At 34.5% G+C, this 14,604-nt stretch overlaps 1 long non-coding RNA gene across 1 annotated transcript; it reads left to right on the plus strand.

The window, feature by feature from the left end:
• The first annotated feature begins 643 nt into the window (after positions 1 to 643).
• On the plus strand, positions 644 to 5,700 carry LOC134269843 (uncharacterized). The gene is made up of 4 exons (XR_009992657.1): positions 644 to 828; positions 937 to 1,065; positions 5,403 to 5,450; positions 5,670 to 5,700. It is a non-coding gene; the product is annotated as an uncharacterized LOC134269843 (long non-coding RNA).
• The last annotated feature ends 8,904 nt before the right edge of the window (positions 5,701 to 14,604 follow it).

Below are 14,604 nucleotides of genomic sequence, written 5' to 3' on the forward strand. Positions count from 1 at the left end.
AATGGATTCTTAACCAACCCAGTGAGTACACCAAATCCTCTCCTTCGTAAGTTGACTTCAAAAGCAATTACTGAATCATAATAATAAAGGTTCTTAAATTGCAATCACCATCTTCTCATTTGATGATTTTTATATCCGATAAAGGAACATAAAATGAGAAATCATTGTGCCTTTAATGTCATTTCCTTTTTAACCTCAAAATACTGCTTCAGAAATCAAGGATTGGTTGAGGTTACGTTCTCTTCATCTTAAACATCTACTTTTTAAGATTCCATTTGAAACCGGCTAAGAGACATTGTCTTCTGTCACAATCCTCAGGAAGTGAAGGAGTGCAACATTTTAGGGAACAACCAACTTTGTCAAAAACTTCGTAAAAGAGTTTGACATAGGACCATCCAATGTACAAATCAGTGTAGTGTCTTTTGCAACAAGAATACGTGAAAACTTCAACTTAAAGACATCATATTAAGGCGGACGATTGAATGTCATGGATGGATTAGATATATGTCCGGTTCCACAAACACTGCTGAAGCAATCACCTATGCGATTCAGCACAGCTTCACCCCTATTGGTGGTGACAGGGCCCCTGTTCCTGCGACGTCTTGTTCGTTGTGACTGACGGACTGTCCATTTCACTTTCAGCAACAAGTCAGGCGGCCAACTTAGCCCATAAAGCTGGTATTAAAACATTCGCAATAGGAATCGGAAACTTAATATCCATACAGGAACTTTTAAATATAGCCTCAGATTCAAAACACGTGTTTTGTGTTTCCACATTCGATGCCCTTCACCTACTTCAGAATGAGCTAAGAAGTAAAACTTGCGAAGGTAACCTTAACAGTTGTGCTTTTTCATTTATTATCTGAATTGCATATCGACTTTTTTGAAATATTCTTATTGTAATTGTCTTAAATTTATATTTTCACATTTATTTAGCATTATCCCAAAGTAGTTTGAATTGCTCTAACCAAATATCGAACTGTCAAAGCTATGGTTCTTCTGTCTGCATTACGTACGCCCAGTGGGGACGAGATAAATGTCCGCTGTACTGTGGATACTGTCAAGGTAATACAATGCACTTTATATTACATGTACGAGTATATGTGATGGTTCATCAAATTTTCATTTACTCACTGTTCTAAAAAGTTTGCTTATTGGAATGCATATAGCTGTTAGATGAAAGTGGAAGTATTGTATTTTGGCACCGCCATCCATTAACAGATAACCCAAAATTTTATAGCCATTGCAGAAAAATTCTTAGATACCAAGTTTGTCAAAACAGCATACATATGTACTAGATAATTGAACAATGTCAATGCTCAGTAGTAACACCTAACACACAGATGTGAACACATTTTTTCATGCCAATGTATTGATCAAGATAAATTCTCGGATAAACAAGAAGTAGACATCGCATTCGTACTTACTGTAGATTCCTAAATGTATGCGTGAAATTAGTTATCGTGTAATTTCGCGAGAAGCACAAAACGGGAAATGAAATTACTCGTTTTTGTTTTTATGGTGCTGAAATCTATGTAAACCCTCTTGACCAACCGTCAATTTGCGACTTATTCTTCTCGAGATTTTATGCTCAAGAGATCATTCGCTATAATAAATACTCGCGAAAAATAAGGCATCGACAGTAATCGAATAGCACAATATGACATGCTAAAACAGTGTGCTGACGTTTACAGACGCATAGTCCGTAATAGCAGCATAACTGTACACATCTAGTTCCCGGAAAATAATAATTTATTGACAGACCGGAGTCTCTGATCACTCTTTGCATTTTTTTCAGAGCAGTGAGGTACTGATCTGCAGCTTCTGAATATAACAAATTTTCATTATTAATTATACTACACTTTTACAGCCTAATTTCAATAGTCAAACCATTTAATTCGTTTACCGTAAAAAATCGAGTACTGGTATTTTCTTTCAAATAATGTTGAACTTGCATCAAGCACACTACTTTGCTGGTTTGCTTTGGAGAGAGAGAGAGAGAGAGAGAGAGAGAGAGAGAGAGAGAGAGAGAGAGAGAGAGAGAGAGAGAGAGAGAGAGAGAGAGAGAGAGAGAGAGAGAGAGAGAGAGAGAGAGAGAGAGAGAGAGAGAGAGAGAGAGAGAGAGAGAGAGAGAGAGAGAGAGAGAGAGAGAGAGAGAGAGAGAGAGAGAGAGAGAGAGAGAGAGAGAGAGAGAGAGAGAGAGAGAGAGAGAGAGAGAGAGTCTCATTTTGTTTACGTACATATCTATCAGATAGTTCCTGAATCAAATACAATACAATATTAATCATAATCTAATTTTTCTGTAATTTATTTGTTGATTTAATTCAACTTTAATCACAATATGTTGTACCAAAATGAAGTCCATGCACGGGTGTTGTTGTACTCCCGGAATTTGCTTTAATCCTTCATCCATGCCTTCCTTCTTTATGGTAAAAAATTACTAAATAAGTTAATCGAACAACATGTCCTGTAAAATGCCACGTGATTTGGGTTAGTCCTCGGCCTTTCTGAATAACGGAATAATAAACTCTTTGGTATTATGTAGACATCATTACCCCCCCCCTTTTTTGTCCAAACTTTGAAATAAATGAGGTAAGATATTTAATCTGTGGAGCTTCGAGATTAACTTTATTTACTTAAGGTATACCTTAGCTGCAGATCTGTAGCGTTATGGTTTTATATATCAAATTTTGTCTTTGACCATAACGCTACAGATCCTGTAATGCAAAAAAGGTGCAATTTACGGCGCAATATTTTTTGCGCGCTTTTGGGGAGAATTTCTCCACTTTCAAGCAATTCTCAATCAATTACCTTTCACTCCCTAATTCTAGACACATTCTGCAGCCAATATATATATTTTATACACCTCCCAACCCTTTATACTCGTCTCTACAAGTGATAAACTCGCATGATTAAAATTATTTGTTAGATTGCTGAAAATTCACTTCTAGCGACTTTATTGCCCGTAGAGACAACTACAAATGGTTGAAAGGTGGATAAAATATACATATTGGCTACAAGATGTGTCTAGAATAAGGGAGTGAATGGTAGTTGATTGAGCAATGCTTGAAAGTGTAGAAATTCTCCCAAAAGCACCCGCAAAAAATTATTTAAATTGCACCTTTTTGCATTACAGGATCTGTAGCGTTATGGTCAAAGACAAAATATATATAAAACCATAACGCTACAGATCTGCAGCTAGGTATACCTTTACTCAGATGACCAAAAATTCCACTGATAAGAACGAAAAACCACCTATTGCGCATTGTACACCAATGATTTTTGTGATAAATTTCAATTTCAAATAACTAGGTCAATGACCTACTTTTCATGCTAGTGGCCCCTGAGCCCCTGGGAAATACCTCAAATTTTCACACTATGACCAATTTTTTTCTATACACACAAAATATTACAAGCAACTAAACTCTTTAAATAATGTAATATTATAGCAATGGAACAACGTTGCTTCATATAAAGAAATGATTGGAGTTTGGGCCAGAAATGTGATAATTATAACAGTCCGAATTTCCTCTATCATATTTATATTTTTCCCAATTTTAAATCGAGTATTACAAAAAATTGACTGACAAGAACTCTAAACTATCTATGGCCTCAGATTACATTTGATGCCCTAATTCTCATGGTATTAATATTATAAGGGGTCAATGATCAAATTATTGAGATACATTGTCTGGAATGGTTTTTGTACATATTTTGAATTTCTCTATTTCGTAGCATTCAATTATTTGAAATAATTTATGATCTCTAACACATATAATATTTGCAAAATGATGTTTAAAAATACATTTATCCTTTACTTCGTGATTATTATTGAAAGAAATCAAAATTTTTGACAAAAATGAAAAATTAAAAATTTAGTTCGAATATCCTCTGCATTACCATACATTGACTTTTGCACTTGTATATTTTCTTTAAATATTAAAATATCAAATTTTTAAATTGATTTCGATTTAAAACTTGCTTATATAAACCATTTAGAACAATTTTTGATTTAACATTTTATACTTTATAAAATTTCCTTTCTGTTTTCTGAAACCTGAGTAAACGTCATCCTTAAAAAACCTAAAATAAGATAGAAGGAACAGCAGATATCTGGAATCTGTTAAAAAACAGCGATGCTAAAGTTATTAGCGAATTGGCCCAAGGGCATGTTGTTTTTCAAATCATGACCGGAATAGGTATTCAAAATTCAGCATAGGAAGTTATATCAAGTGATTGTGTCTTTTTTGGGGGGGGATGGGGTTGGGGTGGAGGTGGGGTGGGGGGTAGGGGTAAGGTATTTCATTGTCTGTTTAGCAATCTTATTCCAGTTTCTCCAAAATAAAGTTATTAATCATCTCATAATATTTAAAAATCAAAGAAAAACAGATCGACATCTCGAATCTAATATATAATATCAATTAATGATATGGCGAAAAGATATACGAAATATATATTTATTCTTCAAAGGAGGTATTGCTTTTAATATCTGAGTGTCGAAAAGTTAATTAGATCAAGTTTTAAATAATGTTTATTTGCCCTTAGGAAAATTTGGTTGGTGGAGGGTAGGTAGGTATAAGTGATTTCAATAAAAATGCTGGCATGTGGCTTGCATTTAAACATTTAATGTTTCTCTTGGCGTTACAAAACCTTTGATTCGAGCCATTTTAGCCATTTGGGCGGGAGAGGGCAACCATACATTTTATAATCATAGAAAACCCCGATCATTCAACTGGCATCGGAATTTCATAAATGTTATGGATTCTGTTGAAGATAACGTCAGACGCTTTCTTGAGTTTCTGATTGACAATATCTGTGTGGCTTTTGATGACCAGGTATTCCAACAATCTATTGGAATTTCCCATCGGTACCAGTTGCGTTATTAGCAGACTTATTTTTGCATTCATATGAAGCAGAATTTGTGCGAAATCTTATGCGTGAAAAAAAAAACAACATTTGCAGTGGACTTCAACTCAACATTTAGATATATCGACGGCGTATTGTCAATTAACAATGGTAATTTCCATTCCTGTGTCGATACGATATATCATGGGGAGCTAGACACAAAAGATACCACACAGTCTGACATATCGGCTTCATACTTGTATATTTTACTTGAAAAGACATTAATGGTAATCTAACACCAAAGCTCTATCATAAACGTGATGACTTTAACTTTTCTATCGTCAACTTCCCTTACTTATGCAGCAATATATCTTCATCAACTTTGTGACCTGTCGGCAGGGGATGCTCACTCCTCCATGGCACCCGATACTACCTGATGTTTTAGAGGACCGTCTTTGCTCTGCTTCTGTTTTGTATTGTTTTATGAACTTTGATATTGAATACTGTTTGTTATCTCCATATCCTTCATTAAAAAAGACCTCGTATTTTTTTGACAGCCCAAGGAACGTCAACGTCAGTGGCTCCTGTAACCACAACAACACAAGGTGATTTTCATTTATCGACATGTTTCTGTTTCTTATCAAGCTACCATTGCGTAGCGTCAGTCAATATAATTTTTTTCTTTTATAAATAACCAACACGATATCAATGTGATATGTTTACCTGAATATGATATTCAAATTCTTGGTTAATTCTAATATGACTGACTGATTGATTGTACATTTCCTTTTTGAATGAATAATTAGTTTATTTATCCGTTACAGTTAGCACACCTGCCATTATTACTCAAGGTATGTTAGTTGCGATCATAGTAATACTGTGTATTATATGTTGATTTAATTATTCATTTTTATGTTAATGCATGAGTAAGGAATGTTATATTATAAATGTAGACCATATTTCTTTAAAATTTTAAAGGAGGCAAAATATTAAATACTCAATACTAGTTAAAGCTATATATTTGTCAGATCTTCAGTTTCTTAAAGCATTATATACAATATTAGTTACTATTTTGTTACGTCATGAATATTAGCCTAGTCGCAAACAAGACAAAAAAGTATTTTCAATTGATTACCTGAAATGACGCTAGATTACGGGCAAAAAATATAAATCTTGCCCATAATGAAAGGTAGAGATCAGCAGGTTGAAATACAGTGTATGGATGAAATTGGCATGCCTCACTTTAATTCACAGTAATTTGAATTTAGATATAAACACGTCATTTGATTGGGTAAAAAGATTTTATCAATTTTGTATAGCATAACTTGCCTACGTCACAATGAGTTACATCAAAACGTTTAACCCCGCTTTCCGTTATTTTTAAAATATGCTATATTTGAAGCGTTTTCCAGAGGAAAAATTGTCTTATTGTCTACACTGAAGTTAAATTACATGTATAAGGAATGAAACTTCGCGGTTTATATGCGTAAAATGCCCCAAGTTATGTTAAATTGTATCACAAAAGATGAAATAAATTTCATTCTTTAAGTATATTCAAATTGTGAATTTTAGTATTCAGCTTAAAGTTCTCTTTATTGCTATTTATAATATAACAACTTCAGGACTTTCTCTTTCAAAGTGCTTTAGTTGTCTTTTTTTTCATAAGCATCCTTATTTTCTCATTGCTAATGACACATAAAGTTTAGATTTGGTTTCATCTAAGAACACAAAATTGTCTTCAATATAATGTACCTTAAGCAAAGAGAGTGTTTAAGGGCGGCGAAAATGGTAAAAATACCCACAATTTTATCATTTTCAAAAATGTATTGTAATACATGTACCATAAAACAGCTTTAAATCAAGAGACTTGATTGTAAAATCAACAGACTTAATCAGTTGCAAAACGAACAATCATCGATATAAAACCAGCAGTCATTACCAGAACTAGATTGCGGGCAAAAAAGATGAATCTAGCCCAAAATGAAAAGGTAGAGATCAGCAGGTTGAAATACAGTGTGTGGAGGAAATTTACATGCCTCACTTTAATTGACTATAATTACATTTCCAATTTATTTGTCCGAGATAAAATTACAAATAGTTAATGGACTTTATTTTCTCATCAATGTACAGGTTCATCGATAGGCGCGGTTAAAAAAAAAAAATCACATGCGTGCCGGGGCAAATAGAGACAGAAGCGGGATTTAGAGCAAGTGGATTGGAGGAATCAAGAGAATGTGAATATAAAGAATACTGCAAGATTTTTTTTAATTTTCATGATGATGATCAATCGATTGGCTTGCATGAAAAGTTCATGCATTTATGCATAAAATTATCACACAAGCCACTCAGTATTTTTTTCACATCATGAAATCAAAAAAATAAACAGCTATCCCTTAAATATCAAAAACAGCACACATATTGATGATACGAGGGTTGTTAAATCAATGTCCTTAGTGCTTGGAAAGAAGCAAAAACGCTTTTCAGTGATTTAGACTTAAAGATTTAACTTAAATATTCTTTTCTTGATTAAAACACAATGTCCGTTTATTCACTTTCTGATTGTTGTTATAACTCATTTTTAGCTCACCTGAGCCGAAGGCTTTTCTGATCACATTTTGTCCGGCGTCCGTCCGTCCGTCTGTCTGTCCGTCTGTCTGTCTGTAAACTTTTCACATTTTCGACTCCTTCTCAAGAACCGCTGGGCCAATTTCAACCAAACTTGCCACAAAGTATCCTTGGGTGAAGGGGATTCAAGTTTGTTCAAATGAAGGGCCACGCCCCTTTCCAAGGGGAGATAATCATGAATTTGTTAAAAATTAATGGCATTTTTAAAAAATCTTCTTCTCCAGAACCGCTGGGCCAGGAAGGATGAAACTCATGTGGAAGCATCCTCAGGTAGTGTAGATTCCAATTTGTTCAAATTATGACCCCCGGGGCAAGGGTGGGGCCAAAATGGCCGACCCAAGTTTTACATAGGAATATATAGGAAAAATCTTTAAAAATCTTCTTCTCCAGAACCACTGGGCCAGGAAAGATGAAACTCATGTGGAATCATCCTCAGGTAGTGTAGATTCAAATTTGTTCAAATCATGACCCCCGGGGCAAAGGTGGGGCCAAAATGGCCGACCCAAGTTTTACATAGGAATATATAGGAAAAATCTTTAAAAATCTTCTTCTCCAGAACCACTGGACCAGGAAAGATGAAACTCATGTGGAATCATCCTAGGTAGTGTAGATTCAAGTTTGTTCAAATCATGACCCGGGGCAAGGGTGGGGCGAAAATGGCCGACCCTAGTTTTACATAGAAATATATAGGAAAAATCTTTAAAAATCTTCTTCTCAAGAACCACTATGACAGGAAAGATGAAACTCATGTGGAATCATCCTCAGGTAGTGTAGATTCAAATTTGTTCAAATCATGACCCCTGGGGCAAGGGTGGGGCCAAAATGACCGACCCAAGTTTTACGCAGGAATATATAGGAAGAATCTTTAAAAATCTTCTTCTCCAGAACCACTGGGCCAGGAAAGATGAAACTCATGTGAAATCATCCTCAGGTAGTGCAGATTCAAGTTTGTTCAAATCATGACCCCCGGGGCTAGGGTGGGGCCAAAATGGCCGACCCTAGTTTTACATAGGAATATATAGGAAAAATCTTTAAAAATCTTCTTCTCAAGAACCACTATGACAGGAAAGATGAAACTCATGTGGAATCATCCACAGGTAGTGTAGATTCAAGTTTGTTCAAATCATTACCCCCGGAGCTAGGGTGGGGCCAAAATGGCCGACCCAAGTTTTACATAGGGATATATAGGGAAACCTTTTAAAATCTTCTTTTCAAGTACTTCAAAGCTATGATTAGTGATATTTATATGGAATCATCCTCAGGTAGTGTAGATTCTAGTTTGTTCAAATGATGAACGCCTGGAGGGGGGGGGGGTGGTGGTGGAGTAAATTCAAGCCTGATGTGCTCAGGTGAGCGCTGTGGCCCCTGGGCCTCTTGTTGAGCATGACCCTTCGTATTATACTGGAACACGGCAGATCCTATGATTTCCTAGACTTGTTTCTTCTCACTGAAAGGCGCTTTTTTTCAACTTTGAATCATGTCAAAGGGTGACATATGAAGCAAATATTGTTGAAGTCAAACCATAAACCTTTTTATCCTCAAAAACACCTTTACTCTTCAAGGAGTGTGGGTTTGGACGCTGTCATGAAGAAATTTAATGTATAAACCTTTCGATTTTTTGGCAAAAACTTTTGCCTTCTAGACTCCTCCAGAAGTTGAACTGCCTTTCCGAATAAGAATTTGAACAACAAGACCACTAATATTTAAGAAAATGGCATGTAAACTGTCTTTGTCCTCTTGCAATTCCATGCTCTTTTCAGACCTTTGCTGTTTTTTGTCAAATGCATCTAATTGTAAAATTGTTTTGTGGGCTTAAAGCAATGGATTCAAATGTCATTATCTGTTTGAATTTCAAACAAACGTGGATATCTTTAAAAATAATTCCGATATTCTTACATGCTGTCGTTTCACTTGTTTTTCAGAACGTAGGGTGACCATTGAGTACAAAGCTTTTTTACTGTCAGATGTTTCTTTAAAAAGTGTGAACTACTTGCAAATTGATGAATTTCAAATTTGCTATTCAGATTTGATTTTTATGGAGAGGTCTGAGTGTTGAATTTCTTTAGATTTGAACATTTTTCAAAAGATTAGAATTTTGAGAATATTTTTATATGTTAGAATTATTATGATGTGTTTGTAAATATTCCCGGGATGATTCTTACAGTTGTATCGTAACGTTAAAAACAGAAACGCAGCGATGACGTTATCACGTCAAAATGCATAACTTTTAAAGAACACTTACCATTTCCGAGACTTACTGACGGAAAAACGGTTTTAGATAATTTTAAAAAATAAATTGGAAGGACTTCTGAAAGATTTTTCGAGCTCCTTCATTTCGATTTAAGCTTATCCAATTAACAGTTGTTAATGATGAAATCCAGCTTTTGATTTTCGGTTCTTTGTCCCTGTGGAGGACAACAAGTCTAGTTTTTACATCAAACAAGGTTACAATGTGTGTTTGCGGGTTGACAGTGGGGATGGCATCTCAGATGTTGGTGTAGATGTAGGTATAGGTTTTTGGTCAGAATCACCGTAAAGTTGCAAGCTAACTTCATTTTCACTTACATCGGAGTTTATACCCTTTAAACATAAATGGCCATAGGAAAAAAGAAATAAATACGTACTAATTTCGGATTAGACAATATACTTGAACAATTAAAGTCTGGCTTTCAGTACTTTGATTTCTTATGGTACACATGATTAATAAGTGTAATAAATATACTGTATGTAAGGCAATGAGTGAACTATGAGTGAAACCCATAGCTTCAGAATTATAATGAAATTGTGAAATCTAGCATTTAGAATTAAGTTCTCATAATTGATATTAATGATATAATTGAAATTCAATTTCCACCTTCATGTTTGTCTCACTATAGGCCTTTTGCTCGTCATGTTCACCGAATAATCTCCTTTGTGAAAAAAAATGTCCAACAATATCGAATATTGAATATGGGGAATGGAGTGTCCATAAATACCTGTGCTTAAAGCTGATTACGTTTAATATTTAATAGGCATCCAGTGCCCCAGTTGCGATGGACAGTTGAACTGTGTGTGGAAGCAAACGTGTTATCCTGAGGAAGATTGTATGATAAGAAGTTATCCAGGAACAAACTTTACAACGCATTGTACAAGGGTATATTTTCTATGTTTAATGTTCCTTTCGAGAATTATTCACTACGTTAACAAAAATGTTATCATGACGTGACGAGATAGTTATCTGGACTTGGCATGATATGCTATGTTAACAAAAATCATGTGGATGGCATAAATATGTCATCATAGAAACAAGTCTTTCAATGAAAATTTCAACAGTTTAAGAATACATGTTTGTTTGAAAAAAGTTAAATAAAGCAAAACTGTTTTAATGTATCCCATACGATACTTTCTTCTTCAATATTTTGATCAGTGTTGCCTTCCGATCGCGCGTTGAACGGGGTGAATTCATACGACATTACCGCTTTATATTGATTTTCTATTTGACAAAGAATTGCACGTTAGTAAAAAATATTCACGTGATGAAACAGGTGAAATCTGGTGCTGTAGTGATCGCGAGTGTGTAAGAAGATACTTGGGAATATAACTTGAGGCTATTGTACCAACGTTTTCTACAGAAAATCCTACTGAAAATGTATAAATTAATTTATGATAATTCCTGTAGGAATTCTTTTTATAAAATGAGAAAGCATTGACTTAGATTTCTGTTATCTATGTCGAAAGAAGATGGGGGAACAAATTTATGTGCGAATGCCTATAGCTTCAGACACAGGTGCTTGAGGACAGGACCCCCCCCCCCCCCCCCAAATATAGACCCCCGGGCCTTTTCGATTTTTTTTTTACTAAACTACCCTTAAGTAACATATTTGTAATGTAATCCATACCATCAAACCGAAAAAGTACGAAAAACAAACAGTTTATAAAAATTCGTAACCCACTATATATAAAAATAAGAAGGTTGCCAACTTCGTCTGTCATCCGAGAGGCACTGCCTAGGATTTTTTTTAAAAAGTCCTATAAAACGGTACTTACCACTAGAACGGTGAAATCACGCCGTGTCCTGAATATTTCCTTCACTGAAATTCTGCATGTCACAATAATATGTTTATTTATTGGGTCAAATGGCAACTTTTTCACCGACAACTTATCGGTTTTTGAACTGCCCATACCTTAATGAACGGAAGTGAAAAAATCACGCCACCGAATATACATAGAAACAATGAAAAGGTAAGAGAATTACGAAATATTTAATTTGGCGCATATTTACAAAATCGAAAAAAGTATAAATTTAAGAAATAAGACTTTACATCAATCCGGGATGAATAGCAAGCATTCTTTGTCATCTTGGGTACTAGAAAATTTAGTAGAAGGCAATCAAAGTCAATATATTGACACAGAGGACATCAAAAACAAATATGAATCCGATTAACCAGTAGAGCAATTGGTAATGTAATTAAAAAAAACATTTAAGAATGTTACATTTAAAAGAATTCGGTCCACAGAAGACTGGTCCAAATTAACAATGAGATATTACGGTGTTTCATGGAACATGGAGCCTGCCACTCAATCTGAAATAGAGTTTATAAATATTCCCTCATTATTACCACCAGAATTTTTTGTGATAACAAACAATTTGAAAGAAATAAAAATTGGACACTTTACTGGAGAAATTATAAATGGAAGGAAATCCATGATTGAAATTGATTTACAGTCAGATGGAAAATATTCACTTAATATGATGGGGAAAAAATTGACCCTGAAAATTTAGGTTTACAAAGTCACTTTTTTCCAACTTCTCAGTCTGTGAAATCTTTATTTAAAATCATTGGACATTTTCAATACTGCAGAGGTGTGAATAAAATTGAAAGAAAAGAATTACCCCATTTTCAGGAACATATTTGTAGTGTTGGTGATGAGAATAGTGAAATTATTCAGTTCAGGTCCAGAAACTGTTTCAAAGTTCTGCAATTTAACACATCAATTGCTTCATCATATTCAACTTGTGAAAACTGTAAAAAATTGAAAAATGAAGCCAAAAATGAATAAATCTGAAAGTGAGGCCCAAAATACTGATGAAAACATTACACACAAAGAACAAGTTACAGAAAATGGTGAGATTATATTGCAAAAAACTGATCATGATGATTTGAGTGTAATTTTCAAAACAATTTTTCCTGAATGTTCCTTGAAAATGCAAACATTTCTTATGAACCAAAAAATGGCTTTAAAGCGAAACCCAAATGGCAGAAGATGGAGAAAAAAATTGTTAGGCTGTGTTTGACTTTGTATTGCAGAAGTCCAAGGGGATATAGTGAAATGAGAAACAGTAATTTTCTGAAATTACCCTCTCAGAATTTATTAAGAAAGTACAAGAACTCTGTAAGACCAGATGGTGGGATTAAAAACGATATGCTTGAATGGGACGGCTAACGAAGCCAAATTAAAAGAATATTCCACCTGCAGGATACGAAGGCGGCCTAATAATTGATGAAATGTCCATATAAACCAGATTTACAATTTCGTAAACGAAATAATGATATGAATTAATTGGATTTACTGAATGTACGCCAGAGTCCATAGTATTTGACCAAATGAAAAACGACAAAAGAGAAAAAACTCTAGCTACTCATGTTTTGCAATTGGTATTTTTAGGTTTCACAGGTTTTCGCTTCCCTTTTGCCCATTTTCCATCTCATACTGCATCAGGTCATGAACTTTATTTACTTGTATGGAAATCTGTAAACATGCTTTCAGCCTATGGGTTTACAATTCAATATATCAGTACAGATGGTGCCCAAAGCAATAGAGACTTGTACAAAATATTGATACCAAATTTCGATACTTCAAATCCAATTACATGTTCGTTCAAAAACATTTTCTCTCGGAAGGAAAATCAGAAGTTATTCTTCATCATGGACATTTCAATCGAAGAGTGGTAAAGCTGGATTCTGTAAAAGACATTTAAAATACAAGGACAAATTTATTGAATGGGATCACTTCAAAGATGCATATCTGTGGGATATTTCTACAAATCCATTTCCTATCCATCACAAACTCACACAGGAACATATATCTACTTAACGTCAGAAAGTAAAATGAGGAATCATTTAGCTGAAGATGTGTTAAACGGTGAGATGTGAGAGTCTAGGTGATGCTGGGCACAAGCTCGATGGAACAATAGAAATGTTGACCCATACTAGTGCACTAATCAGGAACTTCAGAGACTCTAGACCAATTACTATTGTCAGCGCAGCTAGGATAAGGCTGCCCGTATTTATATTAAACTGTTCAAACTGTACTAACTTCTCTGAACTACCTAGATATGACGTCATAATAGAATATGACGTCAAGTCACTGCATACTTGAGCTGACATGACGGAGAAAGTGTCATAATTATTACACAGCATGTAGATTTATTATGGGGATTTGTGTTTAATTCAATAATAAGGTTTGTTTTTTTAACCTTGTGTGTGCTGTAATAATGTTTAACATTTGATATTTAAATATCTCTATTCCTTTTGCTTGTCCGATATGCATATATTCAAGCAATATAAAAAAAATTATGTTTGAAACACTCCCCTTATACTTCCGTAGACAGAGTTAGAATTTATGAATCGTGTTTATATTGGACTGGCACAAGTGAAAGACAAGGATTAATTGAAGATATTTTGCGTGAATCTAAAAGAGAAGTATGTCTTGAAACTGAATTTTGCTGGGGGATCGTATGTAGTTTATCCGTTTTTGTATAAATCGTGATAAAGAGTGGACAATACCCCTTCTTACGTTGGTAATTTTAATTTATCGTAAAATATTTTCATTATAAGGAAACATTAAACCTGCCCCCAGCACTTTTTAAGTACCATGGATCACGATGAATTGATCAGTGTAACAAACTTTGCACAATAATTGTGTTATGCACTTGTGCCGATGCGATTTTTGTGCAACATTTAAGCATAACAAAAATGTCCGTCACGTGATCAACACAGTCATCTGACATCACAGAAATGCTTTATTATAAGACCTGATTAAACTGTTATCTCAAATTGACTGCACTTTCAAACAAGGATAACATGTTGAAATTAAAATCTAGCTCAAATTAAAATGTATATTTTTAAGACGCTTTAAGCCTTCGGACAGCCT

Source organism: Saccostrea cucullata, unplaced genomic scaffold (genome assembly GCF_032062105.1).
Source record: "Saccostrea cucullata isolate Sc308-1 unplaced genomic scaffold, CSIRO_AGI_Scuc_v1 ctg15270, whole genome shotgun sequence".
Lineage (NCBI taxonomy): Eukaryota > Metazoa > Mollusca > Bivalvia > Ostreida > Ostreidae > Saccostrea > Saccostrea cuccullata.